A 13,254-nucleotide genomic window follows, 5' to 3' on the forward strand; every position below is an offset into this window, starting at 1 on the left:
CACCAGGAAGCTCTTCTCGTGCCAGCCACACTTCCTAGCCATGCCCTCTTTATGCCATAGGTGACCGGGGCCCAGCTGTGTCAACAGCATATACAGGGGCGCTTGTGATGGCCCAGCAAACAGCAACACGCTCATGACTTTGCCTGTGCTTGGCAGAAATGCCAGGGAAGCCATGCCCGCCCCCTCCTCCCAAGATTTGTCGCTCAGCTGTCATCGTTCTTACAAAATGGTTAGCGCTGAAATCACAGGGACAAGCCCACCGTCCAAGCAAAACAGAGCGACCCAAAACAGATGGGGCTGAAAACCCCAGGCCTCGCTCGGCCCCACCCTGCCCTCTCCAACCCCGGCTCTGGCGTCTCCTGCGCACCAGGCAGAAATATGTTTACACCGGGCTCTTCTTCCCAAAGGAGCCAAGGGAGGGGTGAAAATGCACGCGGTTTCCTCTGGGCTCAAGGAAAAGAAACGGAAGCCTGGAAATAAGGCGGAGGACTATGGGCCTAGAAGGAACGGCCCTGTCCCAGAATGACACCCTCCCTCCGGCCCCCGACTTGATATTCCACAGTCCCCCAGCCGCACATTCCAGCACAACGCCTCTCGCCTCCCGCCACAGGAAGGCCTTCCTGAGCTTTTGCCTGGTTCAATCCCACCCTGTAATTTAAAGAAATACTTAGAGGTAGGTTGGCAGAGTTTACCAAGCGTGCCATGCTTTGATGGGTGAGCCCCGTGGCCAAACAGGCTGGTGTCAGACACCTGCAGCAGATGAACTTCTTCCTTGTACAGGGAACTCCTCTCGCTTGTCCCAGGCAACCCGCGAGCGGCAGCTCGTAAACCTGTGGGGAACCTTTGCCCCATCTCTTATCCTCCGCAGATAAGTGACCCAACCGTCTGCAACCACCCGTCCTCTTTAATACCTGCAAAGCGCCGCACTGAGACGCTTGAGACGGCCCCAGCACTTGCTTTCTGCTCTAAATATTTCCCCCTCGGTCAGTTCTCCCCCAAAGCCACCCCATCGATTCTCTGGGCGCAGCTCGTCCATTCACAGCTGTGCCCCCTGAAATCAAGAGCCGGCCAAGGTCTCCAGCGTTGGGACACAGGCACAGGGCACGGGAGGCGACCTGCCTCTTGCACCCGCCCCACGCATCGGCTCCTTTCGGTCTCCTCTGCCCCCAGCCGTTTCCTTTAGCCAAAGGCTTCTGGGGAGATTTCTTTCTGCTAAATTCTTCTTTCCTGTCAACAAAGGACAAAGGAAAACAGGGCCCGGATCCATTCCCGCAGCCCCTTTCCGGGCTGGCCTCCGCAGCGGCCACGTCATGCCCGGTGGCCCAGGAGCCCCGAGCCCTGGGCCAGCCTCCCCTTCCACGCCTTGCCAAGAGAGCCTCTCGCCCTGTGTTGTCCCACCCCAGCCTCCATCCAGAGGACTCCTGGCATATTGACACAGCTCCGTTTCTGAAAGAGCTATCAAAGCCCAGCGGGGCAACACCCACAGGCTGGCATTGGCAGATCTCCTCCTCGACCCACGCACACACGCACACCCTGTGCCCCAGCTCTGGGGCTCCCGGCCAGCCGGTTCTTTCTACCTCGTCCCATCTGGAGGAAGGACAGGCGTCTGATAAGGCAACAGGCCTTCTTTTTTTCAACAACAACACCCCAGTAGGGAAAAGAATTTTATAAACATTTGCAAAACATTTTAGACGCTTTCAGCATTCTCTGGCCACTGCCAGTCAGGGTGAGAAAGTATGTCTAGCACAGTGTTTCTCAACCTTGGCCACTTTAAGATGTGTGGACTCCAACTCCCAGGATTCCCCAGCCAGCTTTGCTGGCTGGGGAATCCTGGGAGTTGGAGTCCACACATCTTAAAGTGGCCAAGGTTGAGAAACACTGGTCTAATAGATCTCAGAGCAAAAAAACCAATCCTAACTTTGGCTTTGTGACCCCTTGTTTAGCCTAACAACCAAAACCATTCTTCTTCCTTGTTCTGGAACTCAGATCCCCACATTCCCCACACCCCAAAACCGCCTGCAGTGACATAATCTCACTTCCTAAGACAGATCAAAGAGCAAAAAATAAGAACTGTTCTTAGTAACTGGGTTCCTTCACACCTGGGATCGCCTTCCTCAGAGTCCCCTCCTTTCCCCAAAGCCCACTCCCTCATCGCCCGCCCTCCAGCCTTCTGAACGAGGCGTGCGGCTTCCTTTTCATTCAAACAACCCCGTGGTGGATAATTTGCTTTTAAGACAATGGTCCTCTGAAAGGATAAAAATGGGGGGGGGGGACACCAGACAGGGGCGCTAGGACACCAAAAGTTCTGTGTTGAAGAGGGTTCAAAGGTTCCTCCCACCGGGCAGATCAGGAGAACCAAAGAAGTTGAGCTTCATCTCCAAAACATCGCAAGATCCAAAGCCAGGGGCGTAGGGACACCCAGTGGGAGTTTAGCTCCCTCTCTTTGAATGCTGTTCCAAAATTTTCCAAACATCTGGGGGAGAAGAGGGGAGGGAGCTACTCAGAAAAAAGGCTTTTGTTCTTAAATACGTAACCCATTCTTGGGTTCTCTTGCACGCTTTCATTGACAGTAAGATGGTGAATTTCACTGACATTGGGGCAAGAGGTCCATCGGGTTGGACGGGAGCCACGGCATTTGGGGAGGAAGACCCCAGCAGAGCCAGATCCAAGATCAGGCCTTGCCCGCCCCCCCGGCTGGGGAATTCTGGGAGTTGAAGTCCACACACCTTAAAGTGGCCAAGCTGGAGAAGCACTGATCTAGACATTCCAGTGGGCATTACGTGGTGATGCACAAGCCCGCCAACCCCCCCACGTTGCCTCTGCCTTGCCATTTCTAAGGTGACAGAAGAGGAAGGACTGATAAAACACACAGAGAATTGTCACATTAACCATATTAAATGCAAGTTAATGCCATTTTAGAAAGTCAAAACAAAAAATACATTTACATGAAGCCAACTTAGTTTCTATCCCAGGCATGCCCACTTCTTTGACTTGCGCAACCTTGACTTGCTGCTCTAAGGTAGCCGAGCATCATCAAGGGGAAGGGGAGAACTAGAGCCAACGCATGCAGTGCCAAGCGTGCGAACGGCAAACCAGTTCGTTTTTAATTTGACTTTTTAACTTGAGGGCAGAGGCTCTTTTTAAAAATCAAATCCAGAGCAGGGAAAAGGATGAATTACCCCTTTCCTGCCTTCTCTGCGATCCCTCACGATTCACATGGGGGCATTAATCCCCTCCCTTAAAAACAGCCGAAGGCGGCACTAGCATTGAACATCCCAACACCAAAGGTTCACACTCCTAACACTTTTAGGAAGCGGGCTCCGCTTTCGACAGGGGAGGGGACTCGTGCAAAGCAGCTAAGCAGAGGCACAGGGATCAAGTTGGGGATGCACTTTAAAACGTGGCGACAGAAGAGAGACGAGACAGATGTTCAGTTGTTTTGGGTACTGCCGTCAGCGCCGCTAAAACACAACCGCAGAGAATAGGCGTAGCTCAGGGTTGGTCTGCTGGGTTCTTGGCGTTCTCTGTGCCTGCTGGTTTCCCTGCAGACGTCCCACTGCCAGGCCGGATAACACCATCAGGGCCCAGCGTTGTTACTAGCCTGGTATCGAAACGTCTGCAGGGAACACCAAGAACCCAGTGGCTACAACGCATTTCGGCCCCTTCAACGAGGTGCACGTCCCAACTGTTATCAAGAAAACGAACCCAGGGGCTCACACCTCATGCCTCTGGGAAGAGTGACCGTGCAGCCTCTGGCAAGGACAGAGATGGCAACGTGGAGTAGCCGTTCACCTGTGGCAGTTCTCTGCGCCCTCAGCCCTGGCCAGCGCTGCTAATAAGGAAGGTCCAACAAGGAGGTGGCTGCACTAGAGTGGAAGGCAGACATTTGCTGCAGGGACGGATCCCACAACGAACCTTGGCCCGGACGATATTGGAAAGCCAACTCAATCCATGCAAAGGTGCCACAACCTGTCTTCCAAATGAGCAAGCATAAAGACAGCGTTGGGAGCCAGCTTTGAAAACAGGGGGCCGGCTTTCTGACCCAGGTTTCACTGCTCCAGCCTGCTATCTGTCACTACGAATGCAGAAGAGAACCCAAAACTTCTTGACACCGCAGATGCTAGGGAGGAGAGCGGCCTTGACGAAATTCGACTGGCCGTGCCCACGGATCGCACAGAAGGACACCGGGTGGCACCTGTTTCCGCACCACGCAAATCACAAGCAGCCAAAGCCCTTCTGACCGTTGCCTAATCAGCACCCGTCGCCCATTGAGACTGCTTGACGCTGGACCCCTCCGGGGCATAGCGGGCACGTACCATACCTGCTAGGGTATGAAAACACAAGAAATGGAGCTGGAAGCATTACTTGATTAACCAACTGTAGGGCATTCGTTGGAGACAGGGTTTTATCAGCTCTGGGCCCTGACAAGACGTCTCAGAACCAACAGCCTTCTTGGCAGGCAAGAAGCCACAGCCATCTGCCTTCAAACCAGGCTTTTAAACTACTTTGTCAACAATACACATGACGCCTTTTGTCCATACGTTTCTTTATCATAAATACCACCTGCACTGAGATAGAGGTCATATTAAAAAAAAAATCATCTTCTTATTAATAGTTGATTCATTCCTTCGGGCAGTTATTCAACCACTATCACTCCAGGACACTTAGTTAAGAAATCCATTCAAAGTGCACAGCCTGACTTATTTTTGTACATGGCCATCCAAACCATAGTCCCAGTCAGTTCAATAAAAACCTATCCCCCAGGAACTACTGTTTTGTCTCAACAGAAGAAAAGAGTGGGAAAAAACTTAAAAACGCTCTGCTGATGGGCGGACACCCAGCCTGATCAGTTCTCTGAAAAACAGGGAGGAGGGGGGAAAAAAGATGCAAAAACGCAGACTTCAGATGAACATCCTTGGTATCTCTCGGATTGCCTGTCGCTTTCAATGCTTGTTCTCTCCAGGATCTGAGAGAGGCAGTTATTTCAGGGTGACAGAGTGTTCCTTATGTCACTGCTCTAGGCAAACTCCGCAGAAAAGGCTTCTGCATTTCTGCCTCTGGGCCTGTTTAAGAGGGACGCGGTGGGAGGGGACGCTGCGTTATGCCAGCAATTGACATTAGCTTCCAGGTAAGCTTTTAAGAGGCGCTTCCCAAGTCAGCAAGCACTGCTCAGCCTTCATGGGGAGGAACTGGCAGGCTGTTCCAAAGTCCATTAAACCCAAGAAAGATGGATTTGTCTCTTTGGACATCCAACCTCGCCTCGACCCCAGGAAACGGACGTCTTTTACAGAGCAGGCAGGAGAAACAAAACAGCAGAACCCGGTCCCGTTTCCAGGCTAAGTATGGCTAACCAAGAGCCAGCTCAAAAAGGAGGCTGGACGGTCCAGCGGTGCCAAACATCCGACAGCAAGGTTCCCCGTGCACCTTGCTGGCTGGGGAATTCTGGGAGTTGAAGCCCACACATCTTAAAGTGGCCAAGGCTGAGAATCACTGCTCTAGGCAGATTGCTAGACTACGATTTCTGTTAATCACTGTGAAAATCAGAGCAGGAATAGTCCACCTCGCAGGACTGTTGTGAAGATGATCCATAGGGAAACCGTGATCCAATAAAGGAACAAACCCTGCCATTACAATTAAATTATCTAGGTTAAACACATTGCCTGACACACTAAACTTGCAGCCTGGATTAACAAAACCCAGCGACACGCTGACAGAACCTGCCGTGCCCGAACAAATCAACCCATGTTGGCATAATGGGACGGCCCGGCTCACCCCGCACACTAAGGTTCCTGCCACCTGCTGAACGGCTCAGTCACACCTTAGCTCGGTCCCACACATGGCGCAGCCCCGGCCGCCACTGAGTTCAAGGAAGGGTTGCCCAGCCCTGCCCCGGTTTCATGCCGTCTCCACGCCGAAGCAAGATACCCGCTTTGCAGCGTGACAGCGACCAGGTGCCGGACCCCAGGCTGCAGAAAAACCTACCAGCCTTCCTGCTCAGCTAGGGGCACATGAAAGAGGCCAGGTCCGAACTGACACTCGCCCAGCCCTGCCCTGCCCTGCCCGCCCAGCCTCTGCCGCTTGCCACCACGGGTCCCAGCCCTCTCCTCGGATCAACCTGTGACCTGCCCACAGCCCGCCATCAGTTTCGCCAAATATTCAAGGAAGTGACACTGCTGAGAAACTATTAACCGCTGACGCCAGTCCCATTGTTTGCCCGACCCGCAGGGGGAGAAGAAAAGGCCCGCAGGAAGTAAACATCTGGCTCGCGAATGCAAAGGGAAGGAAGCCTCTGCACCAGGAAAGGCAGCATCAGGAGCACCGCCTCAAGTGCCTGAAAAACTTTCTCACCGGAGATGGCTTCTTCCTGCTGGCTCTTCTCCCCCCTCCCCTTAATCAAGGGTTTGCAAGGCGTCTGACGCCTGGAGGTTGCAGCCCGAAGCAGGGATTGACCCGTAAGCCCGGCTTGACCTCCCGGGAGCAGTCTATTTGCAGTCCAATCCTCCCCCCCCTCCCCCCCCCGCCCCAAAGGAAGAGCCGGAGGAGCCGCAGCCCCGCCTGCTGGGGAAGACCCCCCCCAACGCTCCCTCCGCTCCAGGTGGAAAGGAGCGGCGGCGGGGGCTGGCGGGGGCCGCCTCTGCTGCACCCGGGGCGGGGAAGGGAAGATCGATACGGAGAAGAGGAGAAGCCGCTCCCGGGGCGAACTGATGGGTCTGGAGCTCCCCATTGATCCGCCCCCGCCCGCCCCCCCGTTCCCTCCCTCCCTGCTTTTGTGCTCTTCCGGGGAGGGAAGGAGCGCCGGCGGGGGGGAGAGGGACGCGGCGGGAGAAGGACGCGCCAACCTTAACCTTTCGCCGGCATCCAGCTCGTTAGAGACGCTAATGAGAGACAGTTCCGGGCGGGGGGCGGCCGGCCGGGAGGGGGCGGGGGAGGCGGAACGGGGCGGCCTGGAATCCGAACGCGCGAGGGACTTTCAAACCGGCGAGCTTCGGCCCCGCCTCCGTCCACCCCGGAGCCAACGGAGCCCCGCCGGGCGGCCGCCCCGGGCGCCCTGCCGGGGTGCCCCGGCCCCGACCTCGGCCCCGCTCCGGGCGCCCCTCCCGCCGGCCCGGCCGCCCCATTGTACCCCGGCCGCGGGCGTTGCGCGGCCGCCCCGCCGCCCGCCGAGCCCCCCCGGCCGCGCCGCCGCTCGCCCCCGGCCCCGGCCCCGCGGGCGCCGCGCAACCTGTCACCGGCGCCGGGCAGCGCAGCGCAGCCGAGCGCCCCGCCGCGCGCTTACCGTTGCGCGCCCCCACGTGCGTTCCGAGCCCGGCGAGGCGGCCCGTTGGCCAACTCCGAGCGAACGCCCCCTCCCCTCCCTCCCTGCCGCCCTCGCCCCCCGCCCCCGCCCCGGCGCCGCTCGCCACGCCTGGCCAGCCGGCCCTGCCCCGTCCCCCGAGCGCCGGGAGGGCCGCAGACAAAAGCGCGCCGGACGCGCCCCTCGCCCGAGCGGCGAAGCGCCGCGGCGGCCGGCCGGGCGGCCAGCCGGGGACCCCGCCGCCCGGTGCCGGTCCGCGCAGCCCCGCGCCCGGGCCCGGCGACCCGCAGCCCCGCGCGGCGCCAGCCCCCGCCGGTGCCCCAGCCTCGCCTCGCCTCGCCTACCTGCTGCGGGGCCGCTGCGGCGCCCGTGGCCCGCCCGGGAGAGAAGGGGGCGCTCCGGAGGAGGCTGACAGCCAGCTGCTGCCCGCGCAGGAGGAGGAGGAGGAGGAGGAGGACGGGGCTGGCGCTGCGCAGCGCGTCCCTCCCAGCCGGGAGACGAGGAGCGCGAGCCGGAGCGGACCGAGCAGGGAGCAGGCAGGGAGGGAGGGAGGGAGGCAGGGAGGGAGGGGGCCCAGCCTCCTCCGCGCACCCCGCGGGGGGGCAGGCAGCGCGAGCGGGAGGGGAGCGGGGAGGGAGAGACGCACGAGGCGCGGCGTGCGCGCGGGCAGGCGGGGGCTGGAGGGAGCGGGCTTGGTGCTGCCGGCGGGGGGAGCCGGGGGGCGAGCGCGGGGGCAAGCGGGCAGGGAGGGGGGCCCGTCCGCCTTCCGAAGAGCGCCTGGAGGGGGCGGGCAGGGAGGCGCCCACGCCCCGGCGCGCCCCCCAACCCCAAGCCGGCGCGCGTTCCGGGGAAGGCGCCTCCACGTGCGGGCCCGCCGCTGCCCGGGCCGGCCCAGCCAAGGGGCGGGCGTCTCCGGGCGCCCCCTCGAGCCCTGGGGCGGCGGGCGGTCGCTCAGCCCGGGCCGGGGCCGGGGCCCGCGGCCGGCCGCTCCGTCCGGCCGCCCGAAGCGCGGCGCGCCCGGCGATGCCCGCTCTCCGCTCCCTTCGCGCGCCCGGCGCAGGTGGGAGGTCACCTGCCTCTGCCTCCCTGCGCACCACGCGCGGGGCGCAGAAAGGCAGGGAACCCCCCCCCCACCACCACCACCAGCCGTCTCCCGGCGTCCAGCACAAGCTCCGGACCGGCGTGGACCCGGGCCCAGCGACCCCGAGCCTTCCGCGCGCCAGCGGCGAAGTCTCCAAAATGCACCTCCCCTCGCCGACGCCCAGGGCCAAAGAGCCACCTCCCCCGGGTTGGTCCGAAAGTGGCAAAAGGCGGCGACCCTCTTCTGCACCTTGAAATTATTTGATGGCAGGCGCTGAAGGGCTTTGGACACTCCGGAAGGCAGAGCCTAAAGTAGTCAAATGGGCGATGCAGAAAGACACCCTTATCCTCTTAGGGAGGGAGGGGGATGTCTGGTGAAAAGTTCACTGTGTAGTCCAGGGTTCCTCAAGCTCAGCAGCTTGAAGATGGGTGGACTTCAATTCCCAGAATTCCCCAGCCAGCTGTGCTGGCTGGGGAATTCTGGGAGTTGAAGTCCACCCTGGCTGGGGAATTCTGGGAGTTGAAGTCCACCCATCTTCAAGCTGCTGAGCTTGAGGAACCCTGGTGTAGTCTACACCAAGACCTGCGTCTTTTGAATCTATCCCTTTCGGAAGTAATGGCTTTATAGCAGAAGGTTGCGATTTGGGGAAGTCAAATCATAAATGTTTTAGTAGCTAATTTGGGGGTGTGCCCGAAGGAGAGAGAAAGCAGTTGCATGGGCCTCAAGTCAGCGCAGCCAACCTTGGGGAAAAGGGAAACGTACACCTCTTTACCTGAACCTGAAAGCAAAGGTTAACGCGGATGTGTTAGTGCTCCAGGTTGCTTCTTTTACTTTCAGCATATCCGCACCAAGCCCGTCTATCCGAGAAAGCTGAGTGCTAAGGGCCGGCTATTAAAGCCAGCCCATTTTGGGAAGGAAGACCAGCTGCAATGGAAAATAAGGATATTCCTTAGCGGAGACAGCAACTCTCTACAAATGCCGCCGCCTTACTTAGCGGAGGTGCTCAGGATAGGAATAATTTAGAGCCCCAAGCAAGGGGACTGTCACTTAATAGGGCAGCACATCTGCTCCGAGTGCAGGAAAGTCTCAGGTTCAGCCCCAGAACTGGCTGTTTAAAAAGATCAGGTAACAGGTGTGAGAAAAGATCCTCCTCTGCCTGGGAACACGGAGACTTCAGCCAGGCTGACAGGGGAGGTGAGTTAAGCTCTTTCCCGTTGACTAGCCGAGAAAGATAAATAAAAATCTAAATGTCTTTTTGGTTTCCTTGTGCAACTGACCCCTCCATTTATCGCCCTTTCCAGAGCAGTTGCTCTCTAGAATTCACCCGGGAAGGAGCTGATTTTCATGGCTGCTGGGTGCCCGTTCTTCGTTAAGGGGATGGCCAGTTAGGAATCGGGCACGGCCAGCCTGCGGGGAACTTGGGTTAGGAAGTATTTGTTTCCCACAAGGAGCCATTTGGACGCGTGGCTGGGGGACGGGACTGTGCTCTGCAGGGGTACGGGGCCTGGGAGGACAGGAGAGTTTGGACGGAGACAGAAATTGAAAGGTGTGACTTAACAGGGCTACGAGGAACCTCGGCATCCTGTAGTGGGGGACGCAGGAGGTGGGTGACCACTGTGCTGCCTGCTGTATTTCTGTTTAAGTTTTGCTTGGGTTGAAATTGTAGATTAAACACACCACAAAGGCCCCTGCACATTGAGTGGGTTGCGTGAGCCAGAAGAAATTAAACCCTCTAGAGCAGTGTTTCTCAACCTTGGCCGCTTTAAGCTGTGTGGACTTCAACTCCCAGAATTCCCCAGCCAGCAAGCTGGCTGGGGAATTCTGGGAGCTGAAGTCCACACAGCTTAAAGCGGCCGAGGTTGAGAAACACTGCTCAAGAGACTCTCTTGTTTTTTTCCCCCCTGCTTCAGGGGAAACTGGGAAGCACGGCACAATATTCAGGAAAGAGCCCTCTAACGCTTGAAGAACCGCTGTCTATTTTCGTAGACTGCAAATTCGAGTAGAAGAATCAGCCCCTGCCACGGATTTAGGGATCAAAGGATATCTAGGCGGCATTTTTTTCCCCTCTTCAAATGAACCGTGTTGGGGGCTTGACCCAGGCTAAACAGGAGGGGCAGAAAATCGACCTACAAGAGTGGGGAACAGCCCACAGAGCACAATCGGGAAGTCTCTTTGCAGCAAGGAGGTATCCGGCGAGGGTTCAAGAAGGAAGAGTCACGGGTGGAAGAAGAAGAGCCACAGACAGGGAAGTCGTGTCTTCTGAGCAAGGCCTCCCTGGAGAAGGACGGGTGCGCTCAGATCAAAGGGCTGTTTTCCCGCGGCTTTGCATCAATCACCACATCAGCCCGCGTCTTCGAACGGCCCAACCTTTCATTGCACGGCACTCTCCCTTCTGTGCTTTGGAGGCTGACCGTCCAAAAAGCGTCTCAGACACTTTCACTCCCAGCCAAACTTTGAACCTTGTCGTTGGGTTCCCCCCCTCCCCTTTAAACACAAGGTATTAAGGCAACTACAGACATTGCCACAGACGGAGACTGCAGCCATGAAATTAAAAGACGCTTGCTCCTTGGGAGGAAAGCTATGGCAAGCCTAGATAGCATATTAAAAAGCAGAGACGTCACCTTGCCGACAAAGATCCGCATAGTCAAAGCTATGGTTTTTCCAGTAGTAATGTATGGCTGTGAGAGCTGGACCATAAAGAAGGCTGAGCGCCGAAGAATTGATGCCTTTGAACTGTGGTGCTGGAGAAGACTCTTAAGAGTCCCTTGGACTGCTAGGAGGTCAAACCAGTCAATCTTAGAGGAAATCAACCCTGACTGCTCATTGGAAGGACTGATAATGAAGCTCAAGCTCAGATACTTTGGTCACCTAATGCGAAGAGAGATCTCTTTGGAGAAGACCCTGATGCTGGGAAAGATTGAAGGCAAAAGGAGAAGAGGACGGCAGAGGATGAGATGGTTAGATAGCATCACTGAAGCAATGAGCATGAAACTGAGCAAACTCAGGGAGGCAGTGAAGGACAGGAAGGCCTGGCGCAATATGGGTCATGGGGTCACGAAGAGTCGGACACGACTTAATGACTGAACCACAACAATGAATGTAAGGATCTCCAGTTTGTAATAGTTGCATGTTATATTCTAGTGAATGGTGATCATGGAAGAATCACAGTTGGTTCATGGGGTCACGAAGAGTCGGACACGACTTAACGACTAAACAACAACAACAACAACACAGACATTGCCACCAAGAAAACCAAGCATTTGCTTTGTTATTTTCACATGTTTTATTTCTGGCGTGTTTTGGATAATAGTCCTCGTTAAAGAATACTCCGAAATATGGTGAACAGATTGTATGGGAAAAGTTGGGGCTCTGAGTCTGTTCGCCATGTTTTAGAGCGGTGTTTCTCTGTCTCGGCAACTTTAAGATGTGTGGACTTCAACTGGCTGGCTGGGGAATTCTGGGAGTTGAAGTCCACACATCTTAAAGTTGCCGAGATAGAGAAACACGGTTTTATAGTATGCTTTAATAAAGGACTTTCAAAGCCACTGGGCTTTGTCTCTCTCTCTCTCCAGATCTATTAGACCATAACTGCGTATCTCAAGCCAAGAGCGAATGCGCTGCCGAAAACATCCCCAAGAAGAGCCAACACTCTTGATCATCAAGGCCACGTGGAACTAGGAAACAGCACCCAAACTGGCTACCTAGGGGGGAATCCCTGTCTGGGCCCAGATATCTCGCCCTAACTCGGGCACCAAGCCTTCCCAGCCCGAGGCTTGCTCCTGCCCCCGGCATTCTGTTCTTCCTCCCGGAAGCGTGAGATTAATGCGCTAAATACATGCTGCATCACACCGCTTTAAGCCACACACACACACACACCCCATGAAGGTCTGCAACAGCCATAATCTTCAGCCAGCGGGGCAAGGGAGCACCGGATGGAGGGCAGAGCTCGGAAGATGCAAGTCCACAAGCGGGCGAGGGCACCTGAAGGAGGAAGCGGCAAAGGGGGCGGTGATGAGACGTGCCCGAGAGGAAGGTCTGAAGCTGGGGAGGTCACAGGGGCAGAACCGACAGGCCCGCGGAAATAGAGTTCCTCGAGGGAAGGAAGATGCTCTGCCTTGCAATGCATTCATTCCTTGCTTCCTGGGTGAAAAGCAAACCTCGGTTTCCCGCTGGGGAGGGCTTCCTTTCCGGCTAAATCCCTAATAAGTTGCAGCTCTGGTCTCAATAACTGCCTCGGTGCTGTTCTTTGCAGGGATTCACATGACCGACTTAACCAGGCCAACTTACGATTCGGAGCCTGCATTTCCATAATATATTTAGATGTTTTGACACTCACTGTGTTGTGCAAACCCAGCTCCCTCGGCTAGTTTAGGGCGGAATGGATGTTTGGTACGAATCTCCCAAACGGATCAATTCTGTATCCAGGTAAAGCCTGTGGGTGGACCCACCTCTGTACGGCAGGTGGTTCCCTCACTGATGCGGTCAAGCCCTTCATAACCTGGCGCTGTGCAGAATGCCCTTGGCTTCTGCTCCAGAACTCCCAGTTATCATGACCAAAGGTTGTACTGGGTAGGAATTACGGGAGTCATAATCAAACTCCGTCTCAATCAAAGCAGGTTAGAGAAGAGCAGTCTGATTCAAGTAGCACCAGCCTCTCTCCAAGGCTTTTGCCAACTCTACGGACATCCTTTTTGATGGAAGCAGCTGAAGTCTGAACTACTCAAAGCATGTCCTCTACATCACTTTTCTACTGACTGATTCCCACCAGCAACAGTTCTGAACTGGAATTATTATCTGTCCTTTTTTGCATCCTTGTTATAACTGGCAGTTACTAACCCCATATGGGAGGCAGCGGGAGGGAGAAGAAATAAACCTATTT

General features: G+C 56.3%; 1 protein-coding gene across 3 annotated transcripts in view; it reads right to left on the bottom strand.

The window, feature by feature from the left end:
* Positions 1 to 13,254, bottom strand: part of NOL4L (nucleolar protein 4 like) — a 115,746-nt gene that overhangs the window by 34,700 nt on the left and 67,792 nt on the right. Inside the window, exon 1 of one of the 3 annotated variants that reach the window (XM_088153706.1) lies at positions 7,639 to 7,791. The exons of 1 other annotated variant lie outside the window; for it this stretch is intronic. The gene's annotated coding sequence lies outside the window, so the exon portion shown is untranslated. Of the gene's footprint in view, positions 1 to 6,839; positions 6,859 to 7,638; positions 7,792 to 13,254 lie in introns of those variants that run through there. One more of the 3 variants, XM_088153707.1, reaches the window with a different exon arrangement.

The sequence above is a fragment of the Python bivittatus genome, unplaced genomic scaffold (assembly GCF_059951505.1).
Source record: "Python bivittatus isolate LINGU-HERP-01145 unplaced genomic scaffold, Pbiv_v1 ctg000700_np1212, whole genome shotgun sequence".
Lineage (NCBI taxonomy): Eukaryota > Metazoa > Chordata > Lepidosauria > Squamata > Pythonidae > Python > Python bivittatus.